This window comes from Triticum dicoccoides, chromosome 3B (genome assembly GCF_002162155.2).
Source record: "Triticum dicoccoides isolate Atlit2015 ecotype Zavitan chromosome 3B, WEW_v2.0, whole genome shotgun sequence".
Lineage (NCBI taxonomy): Eukaryota > Viridiplantae > Streptophyta > Magnoliopsida > Poales > Poaceae > Triticum > Triticum dicoccoides.
This window is the reverse complement of record NC_041385.1, coordinates 845,650,819-845,667,312: the sequence shown is the minus strand read 5'-3', so window position 1 is coordinate 845,667,312 and position 16,494 is coordinate 845,650,819.

Here is a 16,494-nt window from a genome sequence, read left to right as displayed (position 1 = left end):
TGCCCTAGAGGCAATAATAAAATGATTATTATTATATTTCCTTGTTCATGCTATAGTTGTGTTATCCAGAAATTGTAATACATGTGTGAATACATAGACCACAACATGTCCCTAGTAAGCCTCTAGTTGACTAGCTCGTTGATCAATAGATAGTCATGGTTTCCTGACTATGGACATTGGATGTCATTGATAACGGGATCACAGCATTAGGAGAATGATGTGATGGACAAGACCCAATCCTAAGCATAGCACAAGATCATGTAGTTCGTTTGCTAGAGCTTTTTCAATGTCAAGTATCATTTCCTTAGACCATGAGATTGTGTAACTCCCGGATACCGTAGGAGTGCTTTGGGTGTACCAAACGTCACAACGTAACTGGGTGACTATAAAGGTATACTACGGGTATCCCCGAAAGTATCTGTTGGGTTGACATGGATCGAGACTGGGATTTGTCACTCCGTACGACGGAGAGGCATCTCTGGGCCCACTCGATAATGCATCATCAGAATGAGCTCAATGTGATCAAGTGTTTGGTCACGGGATCATGCATTACGGTACAAGTAAAATGACTTGTCGGTAACGAGATTGAACGAGGTATTGGGATACCGACGATCGAATCTCGGGCAAGTAACGTACCGATTGACAAAGGGAATTGTATACGGGATTACTTGAATCCTCGACATCGTGGTTCATTCGATGAGATCATCGTGGAACATGTGGGAGCCAACATGGGTATCCAAATCCCGCTGTTGGTTATTGGCTGGAGAGCTGTCTCGGTCATGTCTGCGTGATTCCCGAACCCGTAGGGTCTACACACTTAAGGTTCGGTGACACTAGGGTTGTAGAGATATTAGTATGAGGTAACCCGAAAGTTGTTCGGAGTACCGTATGAGATCCCGGACATCACGAGGAGTTCCAGAATGGTCCGGAGGTGAAAAATTGTATACAGGAAGTCCAATTTCGGACACCGGGAAAGTTTCGGGGGTCACCGGTATTGTACCGGGACCACCGGAAGGGTCCCGGGGGTCCATCGGGTGGGGCCACCTATCCCGAAGGGCCCCGTGGGCTGAAGAGGGAAGGGAACCAGCCCCTGGTGGGCTGGTGCGCCCCCCTTGGGCCTCCCCTGCGCCTAGGGTTGGGAACCCTAGGGGTGGGGGGGCACCCCACTTGACTTGGGGGGCAAGTCCCCCCCTAGGCCGCCGCCCCCCTTGAGATGGGATCTCTAGGGGGCCGGCGCACCACCTAGGCCCCTTATATAAAGAGGGGGGAGGGAGGGCAGCCGCACCCTAGTCCCTGGCGCCTCCCTCTCCCCACGTACCTTCTCTCCCTCTCGCTGAGCTTGGCGAAGCCCTGCCGAGATCGCCGCTACTTCCACCACCACGCCGTTGTGCTGCTAGATCTTCATCAACCTCTCCTTCCCCCTTGTTGGATCAATAAGGAGGAGACGTCTTCCCCAACCATAGATGTGTTGAACGCGGAGGTGCTGTCCGTTCAGCACTAGGATCTTCGGTGATTTGGATCACGACGAGTACGACTCCCTCAACCCTGTTCTCTTGAACGCTTCCGCTCGCGATCTACAAGGGTATGTAGATGCACTCCTCTCTCTTGTTGCTAGATGACTCCATAGATTGATCTTGGTGAAGCGTAGAATTTTTTTATTTTCTGCAACGTTCCCCAACAGTGCCATCATGAGCCAGGTTTATGCGTAGTTTCTATGCACGAGTAGAACACAAATTTGTTGTGGGCGTAGATGTTGTAAATTTTCTTGCCACTACTAGTCTTATCTTGTTTCGGCGGCATCGTGGGATGAAGCAGCCCGGACCGACCTTACACGTACGCTTACATGAGACAGGTTCCACCGACTGACATGCAGTAGTTGCATGAGGTGGCTAGCGGGTGTCTGTCTCTCCCACTTTAGTCGGATCGGATTCGATGAAAAGGGTCCTTATGAAGGGTAAATAGAAATTGGCATATCACGTTGTGGTTTTACGTAGGTAAGAAACGTTCTTTCTAGAACCCTATTGCAGCCACATAAAAACATGCAACAACAATTAGAGGATGTCTAACTTGTTTTTGCAGCATATGCCTTGTGATGTGATATGGCCAAAAGGTTGTGATGAATGATATATATGTGATGTATGAGATTGATCATGTTCTTGTAATAGGAATCACAACTTTCATGTCGATGAGTATGACAACCGGCAGGAGCCATAGGAGTTGTCTTAATTATTGTATGACCTAGGCGTCAATGAATAAATGCCATGTAATTACTTTAGTTTATTGCTAAACCGTTAGCCATAGTAGTAAAAGTAATAATTGGCGAACAACTTCATGGAGACACGATGATGGAGATCATGATGATGGAGATCATGGTGTCATGCCGGTGATGAAGATGATCATGACGCCCCGAAGATGGAGATCAAAGGAGCAATATGATATTGGCCATATCATGTCACTATTTGATTGCATGTGATGTTTATCATGTTTTTGCATCTTATTTTCTTAGAACGACGGTAGTAAATAAGATGATCCCCCATAATAATTTCAAGAAAGTGTTCCCCGTAACTATGCGCCGTTACGAAAGTTCGTTGTTTCGAAGCACCACGTGATGATCGGGTGTGATAGATTCCAACGTCCACATACAACGGTTGTAAGACAGATTTACACATGCAAAACACTTAGATTAACTTGACGAGCCTAGCATGTACAGACATGGCCTTGGAGCACAAGAGACCGAAAGGTCGAACATGAGTCGTATGGAAGATACGATCAACATGGAGATGTTCACCGATGATGACTAGTCCGTCTCACGTGATGATCGGACACGGTCTAGTTGAGTCGGATCATGTATCACTTAGATGACTAGAGGGATGTCTAATCTGAGTGGGAGTTCATTAAATAATTTGATTAGATGAACTTAATTATCATGAACTTAGTCTAAAAACCTTTGCAAAATGTCTTGTAGATCAAATGGCCAACGCTCATGTCAACCTCAACTTCAACGCGTTCCTAGAGAAAACCAAGCTAAAAGATGATGGTAGCAACTATACGGACTGGGTCCAGAACCTGAGGATCATCCTCATAGCTGCCAAGAAAGCATATGTCCTAGAAGCACCGCTAGGTGAAGCACCCATCCCAGAGAACCAAGACGTTATGACCGCTTGGTAGTCACGTGCTGATGATTACTCCCTCGTTCAATGCGGCATGCTTTACAGCTTAGAACCGGGGCTCCAAAACCTTTTTGAGCAACACAGAGCATATGAGATGTTCGAAGAGCTCAAAATGGTTTTCCAAGCTCATTCCCGGGTCGAGAGATATGAAGTCTCCGACAAGTTCTACAGTTGTAAGATGGAGGAAAATAGTTCTGTCAGTGAGCACATACTCAAAATGTCTGGGTTGCACAACCATTTGTCCCAGCTGGACATTAACCTCCCGGACGAGGCGGTCATTGACAGAATCCTTCAGTCGCTCCCACCTAGCTACAAGAGCTATGTGATGAACTACAATATGCAGGGGATGGTGAAAACTATTCCTGAAGTATTTTCAATGCTGAAATCAGCGGAGGTGGAAATCAAAAAGGAGGATCATGTGTTGATGGTCATTAAAACCACTAGTTTCAAGAAAGGCAAGGGTAAGAAGAACTTCAAGAAGGACGGCAAGGGAGTTGCCGCGCCCGGTAAGCCAGTTGCCAGGAAGAAGCCAAAGAATGGACCCAAGCCTGAGACTGAGTGCTTTTATTGCAAAGGGAAGGGTCACTGGAAGTGGAACTGCCCAAGTACTTAGCGGACAAGAATGCCGGCAACACCAAAGGTATATGTGATATACATGTTATTGATGTGTACCTTACCAGTACTCGTAGTAGCTCCTGGGTATTCGATACCGGTGCGGTTGCTCATATTTGTAACTCAAAACAGGAGCTGCGGAATAAGCGGAGACTGGCGAAGGACGAGGTGATGATGTGCGTCGGGAATGGTTCCAAGGTCGATGTGATCGCCGTCGGCACGCTACCTCTACATTTACCTACACGATTAGTTTTAAACCTCAATAATTGTTATTTAGTGCCAGCTTTGAGCATGAACATTGTATCTGGATCTCGTTTAATACGAGATGGCTACTCATTTAAATCTGAGAATAATGGTTGTTCTATTTATATGAGAGATATGTTTTATGGTCATGCCCCAATGGTCAATGGTTTATTCTTAATGAATCTCGAACGTGATGTTACACATATTCATAGTGTGAATACCAAAAGATGTAAGATTGATAATGATAGTCCCACATATCTGTGGCACTGCCGCCTTGGTCGCATTGGTGTCAAACGCATGAAGAAGCTCCATACAGATGGACTTTTGGAGTCTCTTGATTTCGAATCATTTGACACGTGCGAACCATGCCTCATGGGTAAAATGACCAAGACTCCGTTCTCCGGAACAATGGAGTGAGCAACCAACATATTGGAAATTATACATACTAATGTGTGCGGTCCAATGAGCGTTGAGGCTCGCGGTGGCTATCGTTATGTTCTCACTCTCACTGATGACTTAAGTAGATATGGGTATGTCTACTTGATGAAACACAAGTCTGAGACCTTCGAAAAGTTCAAGGAATTTCAGAACGAGGTAGAGAATCAACGTGACCGAAAAATAAAGTTCTTATGATCAGATCATGGAGGAGAATATTTAAGTCACAAATTTGGTACACACTTAAGGAAATGTGGAATCGTTTCACAACTCACGCCACCTGGAACACCGCAGCGTAACGGTGTGTCCGAACATCGTAATCGCACTCTATTGGATATGGTGCGATCTATGATGTCTCTTACCGATTTACCGCTATCATTTTGGGGATACGCTTTAGAGACAGCTACATTCACTTTAAATAGGGCACCATCTAAATCCGTTGATACGACACCGTATGAATTATGGTTTAGGAAGAAACCTAAGCTGTTGTTTCTAAAAGTTTGGGGATGCGATGCTTATGTCAAGAAACTTTAACCTGAAAAGCTCGAACGCAAGTCGAAAAAATGCGTCTTCATAGGACACCCTAAGGAAACCATTGGGTATACCTTCTACCTTAGATCCGAAGGCAAGATCTTTGTTGCCAAGAAAGGGTACTTTCTGGAGAAAGAGTTTCTCTCGAAAGAAGTAAGTGGGAGGAAAGTAGAACTCCATGAAGTACTACCTCTTGAACCGGAAAGTAGTACAGCTCAGGAAGATGTTCCTGTGGTGCCTACACCGACTGGAGAGGAAATTAATGATGATGATCAAGGTACTTCGGATCAAGTTGCTACTGAGCTTCGTAGGTCCACAAGGACATGTTCCACACCAGAGTGGTATGGCAACCCTGTCCTGGAAATCATGTTGTTAGACAATGGTGAACCTTCAAACTATGAAGAAGCGATGGCGGGCCCAGATTCCAACAAATGGCTTGAAGCCATGCAATCCGAGATAGGATCCATGTATGAAAACAAAGTATGGACTTTGACAGACTTGCCCGATGATCGGCGAGCGATAGAAAACAAATGGATATTTAAGAAGAAGACGGACGCGGATGGTAATGTTACCATCTATAAAGCTCGACTTGTTGCTAAGGGTTATCGACAAGTACAAGGGGTTGACTACGGTGAGACTTTCTATCCCATAGCGAAGCTGAAGTCCGTTCGAACCATGTTAGCAATTGCCGCATACTATGATTATGAGATATGGCAAATGGACGTCAAAACGGCATTCCTTAATGGCTATCTTAAGGAAGAACTGTATATGATGCATCCGGAAGGTTTTGTCAATCCTGAGAATGCTAACAAAGTATGCAAACTCCAGCGATCCATTTATGGGCTGGTGCAAGCATCTCGGAGTTGGAACATTTGCCTTGATGAGATGATCAAAGCGTTTGGGTTTATGCAGACTTATGGAGAAGCCTGCGTTTACAAGAAAGTGAGTGGGAGCTCTGTAGCATTTCTCATATTATATGTAGATGACATACTTTTGATGGGACATGATATAGAACTTTTGGACAACATTAAGGCCTACTTGAATAAGTGTTTTTCAATGAAGGACCTTGGAGAAGCTGCTTACATATTAGGCATCAAGATCTATAGGGATGGATCGAGACGCCTCACTGCCGCAGCTCCACTGCCGCAGCTCCCCACGTAGCTCCATCTCCATGTCGATCTTTCTCTACTTCTGCCAGCTTCTACTTGTGATGAGTTTATGTCTCATGAACTAGTGCCAGTACTATTATTCTAATCACACTTCTTCAATATCTTTGCCATCAGGGATGCTCAGCTCGATTTTAGTGGAACTGCACAAAAGCATCATATGATCCGAGGGTGCCAGTCATCTTTCCTTCGGCAGGTTCTACCTGGCCAGGAAATTAAATCCTGTATAGGGTTTAGGGTTTAAGTCGTAGTGAACCCATCAGTAGTTTTTATTTCGTACATGCTATCACAACTTTTGTCTTTAGTTATGAAGTAAATATTGGCTATGATCTGTGAATCATTGAGATGCATCAACATGCGTGTTAGTTTTCCTTTGTATTTGATGGAATGTTGTAACATGGCAACCTTGGAGTAGGAATGAAAATGGAATGGAAAGTTTCCGTTTTTCCGGAGAAAAAATGGAAACGGAGAGAAACCAACGTTTCTTTTTGTTGGATCAAGCCATCGAGCAAAACCAACGTTTAAATCACGTCTGTCGCGTTCGTGTCTCACCCTCCTCCACGGCTCGACCCCACATGGTCGCTCGACATGCCACTCACAGCAAACCGGGTATACGATAACTTTCCCGCCCGCTTGTCGATGGATCATGCCATGGAGTACTAGCACTACTCTATAGGAAGAGATTGACGAGTTGGGGGAGGACAGCTAGCTATAGCATGGAGTCCAAGAACTTTTTACATGCATGTTGTGGCCGGCTATTGCGACCTTTGAACGCGGAGCAGTCATGTGCACCATGAAGCAGCACGGGTGACGCTGTCTCTGCCGGTGCGCCGCTTCAATGCCGGCGCCAGTGAGAGGTCGCATCCGCTCTGGCCGGGCATGAATGCAGCACTGACCGTTTCGGGCAGGAAGCACGCGCGGGTGATGCAGAGGGTTCGGTTTGGTCAGGAGCGGTCGTGGCAGCGGTCCGGATGCCCGCAAACAAGAGATGATGTACATTAATATTGCTGCGTATATAATTATAACAACGTAAATAATGTGCCAGTTGGACAAATATGATTGGAGATGGAGATGGAAATGGAATTTTACGTAAACACGGATATGCATGTCTATGTCTATGTGTCTGTGCGTGACGACTCTCGTGACCTGGAAGCGGGGCGTGTTTTTGACCGAGTTTTCTTTCTTGGTACATTAAAAAATTGTCCACCAGTTTTTGTTTCTTTTTTCTGAGAATGCGCGTATTCTATTTAAAACCACTGCTACGGAGAGATTTTTTACTCCATTATAACCTCTTGTTTGATAGAGTTTCTCATGTCTCGCTCTCTCACCCTCTCCATATCAAAACAAGATGACAGTGTCCACTCTATCTCTCTCCTCACCGGTGGTCACAGATCCTTCCGAATCCCGTCCGCTGCGGGAGGTGAGGAGGTGCAGCATTGACGTTGTCACCATCGGCGATGGAGGAAGCCGATGCGCACCATCCTCCCAGAGCCGGCGCTGGCGCGGACGAAGGTCCTCCGCGCCCTTGTTCGGTGCCGTCGTGTGGGAAGATCCCGCCCGCCCGCCTAAAGCGACATCTCGCCCACCTGAGGTATAACTTCTTGTACTCGTCCAGCTCGCCAGGTTGCTACATGCGGGCTTTCTTCTATGCGACTACTCCCCAGCTCCCCATGTATAGTAGCTAGGGTTCGTCGGCTGGTCCAACATCACCTACTATTATAGAGGAAATGCCTCTCGAAAAGTTGTGATTTATGCCTCGGTGGAGGTATACATGTTGTTTTGACAAAAGCTAAAAGGTGGTTGTGCGGTCATTGTCCATATGCTCCTATTGGTGCTGCTAATCTAATACTATCACTGGTTAAATGAAGAAATGCTTTTTTTCTTGGGTATCCTGGTTTAGTTCCCATCAAGATAATCACGATGCTTCTGTTTGTTGATGTACTTTCATTAATTCTGATTGACAATTGAGATGTCGTTGTTAATCTTGTAAAACAAAGTAACAATACTATATCCCTTTTTTATATTTTTGGAAACAACGATGCGTATCTCCATACCCGGGCATGTCTTCCTCAATTTTAGTGGAACTGCACAAAATTGGATGGCCATTGTTGTTCCGCCTCACTGTCCTCTGCCACGTGGTTCTTCCTTCCTCGAGCTTGATTACTGAGAAGAAACAGACCACAGTGAGGATTTGTCGAACTTCATAGGTGCCTCACCCAAACTTGATGCCAAATGGATGATGCATCACCACGATGACCTATCGATGCTCATGGTTGCGCCTCATGGTTGCGTCGGGTGGTGAAGCTGATCAATTTTCAATGAAAAACAATCTGTCTTCCATCAGTGCTCTTTGCTTGTTACCCACAAAGATGATATCCTTTGTCAGTTGAGCTTGGTTGCGTTGGAGACGCTGTCGTCTTTCACGTTGGTGCAATTTTATCACACAATTGGCTATGAACCAAATGTTTCCTCGAAGAAGGATCGACGATGGTACTAAGAGCATAAGTTTTGTATTGATTTCTAAGCCTTCTCACAACTTTGTCTCCAGCCCTGTAATTTTATTTGTCCAGCTATTAACTTTGACTGAAAAAATGGTGTGGACTAAAATCCCGGATGGACGTAGTAGCCATCCATTTTTATTTACTCCGCATATTAGATTTGACTGAAGTCAAACTTTGTAAAGTTTGACCAAGTTTAGGCCGAACACAACAAACCATAATTATAAGAGAGGGCAAACTGTACATACTCTCAAACCTGTCCGATAACTGAAATTAAAATTCTTTATTTGTACACACTCTCACACGTTTTCGATAAATTGGCGCCTGTGTGGTTGTTCACTTAAGGCAGGGTAGTGTACCGCACGTGAAGGACAGGAAGTGTGACCAGGACGTGTGGATCGTTAGTTCATCGGAAGTACTCCCTCCGTCCCATAATATAAGATGTTTTTTACACCAACATAATATGAAAAAACGTCTTACATTATGGGACAGAGGGAGTACTTAGTAGTTTTCTTCACTGGTACGTTAAATAAAGAGTTTCGTTTCATACTTACACAATTTAAAACGATTGTTATGGAGAGAATAAGAAAACCACTCCACTACATATTGGTCGTATACAGGAGTACTATATGGACGCAGCTTCATTTACTTTAACCTGCCTTCGGGTTTATGACAGGTGGGTCCAAAATGTGGCTGGCCCACCTGTCATACAGCCAAAAGCAGGTTTAGTTAAGGCACCGGAGCTCAGTCCATACTACAGTATATATATAAGCTGGAGCCTCAGCGCTTGTTCGCTAGGGTTTGCACTCTCCACACTCTCGCCAAACTACATATATATACACGCTAGAGGCTCAGCGTTCCTTTGCTAGGGTTTGCTATATTCACAGTCTCTCACCCTCTCTTCACCAGATCTAAACAAGACTGCGTTTGCCTCTTGTCTCTCTCTCCCCCCTCACAGCTGGTGAAGGAGGCATCCGGATCCCATCGCACCAGGAAGGGGAGGAGGTGCAGCGTTCACTCTATCGCCTTCGGCGGGGGAGGCAATCCACTGCCGGTTGCGATGTTCTCTTTCACCCAGCGCCTGTGCTGGAGGGCCACCGACCCCTTCTTCCTTGCTGTCGTATGTAGTGTGGGCAGATCTGGCCTCCCGCCGCACGCCTTGCCACATCCCGACGGCCCTAAGGTATAAGTTTCTTTGAAACCGTCGTTGCTCTAGCTGCATGTGGATCTTTTTGATCTGTAGTCGAATCTAGGTCCTGGTTCAAAGAGGAAAGAAGGGTGCGGTGGGGTGGAGCATGAATCTAGGACGTGGTTCAATGAGGAAAGGAAGGACGGAAAGTAGTATAGACTGGCTATCCAGCCGCTTTGTTGGTCGAAAAGGGAAAAAGGGGGTAACCCAGTACACACATCTGTAACGGAAAGAAACTTGGGGGTCGGGTAATTTGTGCAGTACTAGATTTGCTGCCCTCCCATAGGAAAAAGGTTCAAAGAGAACAAATATGGGACCAACGCAGATATGCTGCTTGGTTACATACTCTGCATCACCCATTTATACGTGTGCACGCACGTGGTGCTGGCATGTCCCATACAACTATTTTGCTGTTGTTAATCTAAGAATGCCGCCGGAAAATTATAGCAATGCCACTGTTAAAAGTAAATTACATTTTTTAACGAATGTTCTTTTAAGAGAATGTCTCTATTAATATGAATCAATGCAACCATTTTAGAAATGCTACTATCCAACTTTGTTTTCCATCAAGATAAGTTAGATGCTTCTTTCTGTCACCGTTTGTTTCATCCTCCTTTATCGGCAAGTAATTGTTTCCTTTTTTTCCTTTGTTAAAACAAGGGTATCTATTCAACTTATTGCCATTGCGACATTTTGCTTCGCTACGCGAAACAATTTGCTTGATTTCAGTGCAACTGCACAAAACGAGATTGGATTTCCTATTCGCTTTGGTAGATTCATATTTTATTATGGTCGTCTCATCAAAGGTCAGTACAGGCCTTCATCCACACGATTGTGCAGTGTGCTACTTGTATTGGTACCGTTTTAAATAAATGTTGAATTGAAGCTATTGTATTGCTGTCTTTTCCCATTAAGTAGTGAACAAAAATGGGACCAACCCAGACATGATGCTTATTGCTTTGTTACAACAAACTCTGCATCACCCCCTTTATAAGTAGATGGAAGCACATATTGTTGTTGCGCCCACTCTCCCCTGGAACTGTTTATGTTTTTCATTAGTCTAATGCTGCTGGTAAAATTAAGCAATGCCACTCTTAGAATTAACTACTGAATCTTATTTCAAAACTGCAACAGTTGTTAGGGGTTGGCGGGATTACCATTTTTGTGCAGTTCAACTTGAATGTCACACCGGCGAGTCGGCGACTTTGCTTAATTTTGGTGGAATGAATCAGTCGCATTTTTTTAGGAATGGTACTTTTTTCCTTTGTCGTTCTTTATAAATGTTGAAACAAGGCATTGTTAAGATAATGTCTCAGTCAATATGAATGAATCACACTGATTTAGAATTGCTACTCTCCTGCTTTGTTTCCCATTAAGATAAGGTAGATCAGTAGATGCTTTTCTTCTGGGAGTACAAGTCATCAACCGTTATTTCTCAGTAATTGTTTCCCTTATACCTATTGTTTCTTACAGGGATATCAAAATTAAAGCTCGGTTTTATTCCGACTTTGATTTTAGTTGAACTGCACAAAAGGAGCCAATGTGTCCAAGGCAAACTGCTGCATTACTGGGTCCAGTTGGTCGTTTCACTTTGCAGAAAGAAGCAATCACTGTTTGTGCTACATTACAAAAGGAATGACCGAGAAGCTTTACAGAGTATTAGTAGACTCTGGTGACATGACTAGTCTGCAGAGAGCATCGGCAACTCAAAAAGTGCCCAAACAAGTATAAGAAGCCATGACAGGACTCCACGATCATAGGCATTACAAATTTTTGAATGGGAAAAGCTTGTCAAAGTTTAATTGTTGATGTTAGCAAGAAGACATGCATTTGATATTTTTGAGTGGGACGCCCTTTGCTGTGAGCAGCGTCGATCTTTTTTCCTATTCCTGTGTTTAGTTTAGAAGTAAACAGTTACTCTGCTGAGATATTCCTTTGTTAAGAGTTTGTTCTGAATGTTATCTATGTAATGCCAGGCCTTGTGCAATATATATTGGAGTTGGAAAACCTTGTCAAAATTTGGTCATTGATATTTTTGAGTGGGACGCCCTTTGCTGTGAGCAGCGTCGATCGTTTTTTCGTATTCCTGTGTTCAGTTTTACAAGTAAATAGTTACTCTGCTGAGATATTACGGTGTTAAGAGTTTGTTCTGAATTGTATATGTAATGCTAGGCCTTGTGTTTGATTGCAAAGTTGAGCTTGGAATGTTGTGGCATGCGACATCACGAGCTGTTCACCGTGCCTCCTGAGAATAATGCTTCGTATTGTTTTGCATGTCGATCTAATGCCAGTGATTTGCTTGTTAAGAAGATCATCCTCTTCCGTTGTTTCCATGCTTAAGAAGTTCATCCTCTTATGTTTCATTCATAGCCTATACGACAAGTCTGGTAGGTTAGACGTGAAACCATATGATCTTCCGACCAACTCATCATCTTAGGCCGTGATTGGATCGTTGTTTTCCAACCAAAACCGCTTGTAAAACTGACGCTTATAAATAAAAGCAGATGGTCTTGGGCGAAGCGCTTGGTTGGTCGATTTCGACTAGTAGTAAAATATACACTGGCCTATCAAATTACACGTGTAACCCGCCGGTTTTACTTACAGACCTCGGGCCCTCGGTTTCATTACGCCTGTATTTTACGCATTGTTTCCAATGATGAGTAAATTACACTTGTATCCTAATACATGTGTGAAATAAACCTAAGCTCCCAAGCATGGCCTTAACGTTTCATGTCGTCTCAGTCTCTCGAAGGTGCTCATAGGTGTTAGATGATCCTGGCTTCCTGAATGAGCAGCGGGCGCTGTATCAAACCATCCGTAAGGGCCCGTGAGGCCCTCTCCGTTGTCCTTCGAGTTGTTGTGCTCGCTGTGGCGCCGAGCAATAACATGGTCAACGAATATGAGGATTCAGGAGATGACTTTATTTTGATTGGATGACAGCAGGGGACCAGTAGGGCCATTGCCGTACGTACGCAAGTGCCTCCTTATTATGTACAACTATAATTTTTTTGCTTCCTCCTGGTTTCCTGACATCACGGCCCCACACCATTGTCAACCTATGTAGTCAATATAAACGAGAGAATTGCACAAGGTGTGGCCGACAGCTGGGACCAAGCAGCTCGAGAAATATTTGTGTTTTTAAGGCGTGAGCACTGCAAAGTTTTTCTTGCCGATGTTTTCATTGTTGTTCAGAGGAGAGCTGGGTATTAACTGGGTGAGCTGTGGCCCGTCTAGCCCAGGCCAGATATCCAGCCCAGATGTTAATTTTTTCAACATGAAAATGGCTAGCCCAGCTATACATTTTTTTAAGGAATACCCAGGCAAGGTCAACTTGTTATTCTCCGCCCCGCTGGGCTGCAAATAATAAATGAGATGTAATTATAAAAACTGGGCAATAACTATAAAAAATACACCAAACACTATATTAGTTTATAAAACATTATTTATGGATTTTGAAAATCTTAATTTTTATTTATTGCACGCGCAATGTTTCGCTGGATTTTTACGTAATACAAATTATATTTAATCTGACTAGAAATTTCAGGATAAAAATATTTCGGATCCCATCAAAAGGTGGGAAAATTTTATTGACTTCTGTCTTGAACGGTTGGTTGAAATTATTAATTGTTGTCCTAGCGAGAAAATGGGATGTACTTTTAACAAATTGTAAATGGGCTATAGTAAATTCCATTAGAATTCAAAAATGGGTTGTACATTCTTACAAATCGCAAATGGGCTATAAGTTCTCTGCCACACACTTGTGGGCCTACTAAGTTGACGCGTCCCCTAAAGAAAAGGTTTACGCGTATGCAAGGCTTTGTCAACTTATTATAGTCAACACACGGTTCTAGCTGCAGTGGCCGTTGGATGTCTATCCAACGGATGTCGTGCTTCTTCTTCAATCTCGGATATACTAGCTTCGGCCGCCCAAAAAATGATTCCTCCCCCTGACATCTGGGGCGCACCGTTTCCGAGGCTGACCTGTGGGCCTACTAAGTTGACGCATACCAAGGGCTTTGTCAACTTAGTCAATATAAACGATTCTAGCTGCAGTGACCGTACGATGTCCATCGAACGGCCGTAGTGCTTCTTCAACCTCTGGTCTTCTTGCTCCAACCGCCCAAAGCAGCGCCGGTCGTGCCGCGTTTTCCTGCCTCTCGTGGCCGGCTGTGATGACGCAGAGGCCTCATCGCCACCTACTACTCCCACCGCTGTCCCAGGGCATCCCTCTACTCAGCCACACCCCCTGTTATTCTGCGGCGATGGCAGCCTCACGCCGCAGCCAAACCAGTGAACCCTCGTACTCCTCTCCGCATGGGCATCCACTGCCACGTCTTCCCCGGCTCCGCTCTTCCTCGGCTCCGCGTCTTCGCCTTCCTAGGCTTCGCCATTGTCCATCGCCTTGGTGCTCTTGGTGTGGCGTGGTCAATGTGGTCAACGACCGACTTCAATCAGAAGAGTACTGTACGTGGAGAGGCTGACAGCTGGGTCCACGACCATAACCCATTTTTTTGTGATTTGCCAAGTAAGTCGCTTTGTCAGGCCTGTTGGGCTGGAAATCTTTCAAGACGAGGAGAGCTTCATTCGGCTGGCCGAGAAAATGGCCTATCAGTAATGAGAAATGAGATGTACATTTTTAAAACACATCAAATCGGCAATTAGTTTCAAATTTCTTTTTTTCATTTCGAGATTTTAAATTGCATTGATTTTTATGCGTGGACAATTTGTTGGACTTTATATTGATATACATTTATTTTTAAAATCAATATGAATGTGACTCGAAATTTCGGGATTAAAAACAGTTTGGACCGCACCGAAATATGCAAAATTTCGTATAATTTTTTAACCATGGCCACAATATGGGCTGTAATGCTAACAAAAAGAATATGGGCTCCAAAAAAAACCTTAAGAATTAGCAAATGGACTGTAAATTATTAGAAATAATGGCAGATGGGATGTATGCTGTTTTCCACTGATTTGAGGCTTTCCTAAAAAAAGGTTGACGCACAAGCAGTGACTGTTGGATTTCCATCCAACGGCCGTCGTGCTCTTTCAATCTCTACTCTTCCTGCTCCAGCCGCTCAAACAAGCGCCGGCGAAACTGCGTGCTCCCTTCTCCCCGCGGCCGGCTGTGCTGCCATGCAGGCCTCACCGCCCCACCGTACTCCCATCGCTGGCCTAGCCATCCCTCTACTGACCCACACCTACTGTTATTCTCCGGCGACGGCAGACGAATCAGTAAACCCTCGTACAGTCGTACTCCCCTCCGCGTGGGAAACAACTGCCGAGTCTTCCCTGCCTCCGTCTCGTTCCCTTCCTAGGCTTCACCGTCGTCCACCGCCCTGGTGCTCTCGGCGTGGCCTGGTCAACGTGGTCAACCACCGACATGCATCTGAAGTGGACTGTACGTGGAGAGGCTGACAGATGGGTCCACGGCCACAGCAAGGAAGTGCCTCCTTATTACGTGCAAAATAATTATTCCTCCACCTGACAGTAGGGACCCATCGGACGGGCCACCTTATTTCGCGAAAAAACGTTTCCCCCCTGACTGCTGGGACCCACCGCTACATCTTCGCATGCAAGGAAGTGCGTCCGGGCAAAAAAAAACGATTCACCCCCTTGACTGCTGGGACCCACCACCTACATCCTCGCACGCATGGAAGTGCGTCCGAAAAAAACGATTCGCCCCCTGACTACTGGGACCCACCAGCTACATCTTCGCACGCAAGGAAGTGCCTGACAGTCGGGACCCACCTGGTCGAAGCGTACGTAGCATTGTCATTCTGGTCGCGAACGTGTACGTACATATATACTGGTCGATGTAGAGGCGCGCACGTAGCATGTACACGTACGTACAGCGGCCGATGTGCAAGAAAGAAAATACGGCCACGTATGTGTACATACAGGTGGGGTCTCAAATGCCTACTCGCGCATACGTACGGCCAGGGCTCGTATACATGGCTGGGTCAGAAAGGAGAAACAACGTCGTCGTCGTGTTCATGGGGAGCCAAATTGGCTGGGTCGGAACGGAATGCGTCGTCGTGTTCATCGGGAGGGCTTGGACGGAACAGACGATGGAAAGGAGGCCTGGCGTACCGCAAAACAGAGGAAACGACCTTGTGTTCGACCGGCCACGTTCGAAACGGGATCCTGTTCATCGGGAGGGGTCTGGCATACTGCAAAACGGAGGAAATGGACCTCCGACGGTCGAAACGGGGGTCCTGTTGATCAGGAGGGGTGTGGCGTACCGCAAAACGGACGAAACGGACTTGTGTTGGAGCGCTACAGTCGAAACGGGGGTCCTGTTCATCGGGAGGGGTGTGGCGTACCACAAAACGGGACTCTATGGGATACTGTTAATCACCACCGTCGACCTCCTCCAGCCTCCACGGGCTACTGTTCATCCACCGTCGACCTCCTCTAGCCTCCACCTGCATCTGTTCATCCACGGGCTCCTGTTCATCCAGCCTCCACCGCGCGTTACTCCACCAGCTACTGTTCAACCACCCCTCCACGGGCACCCCTCCACCATCTACTGTTCATCCACCCCTCCACGGGGTTGTCCCGTTCATCCAGTCCTCCATGGGGTCATGTTCACCCAGCCCCAACCGGCTCGATCGATCGGGGCCCTGTTCATCCAGAGGCAACGC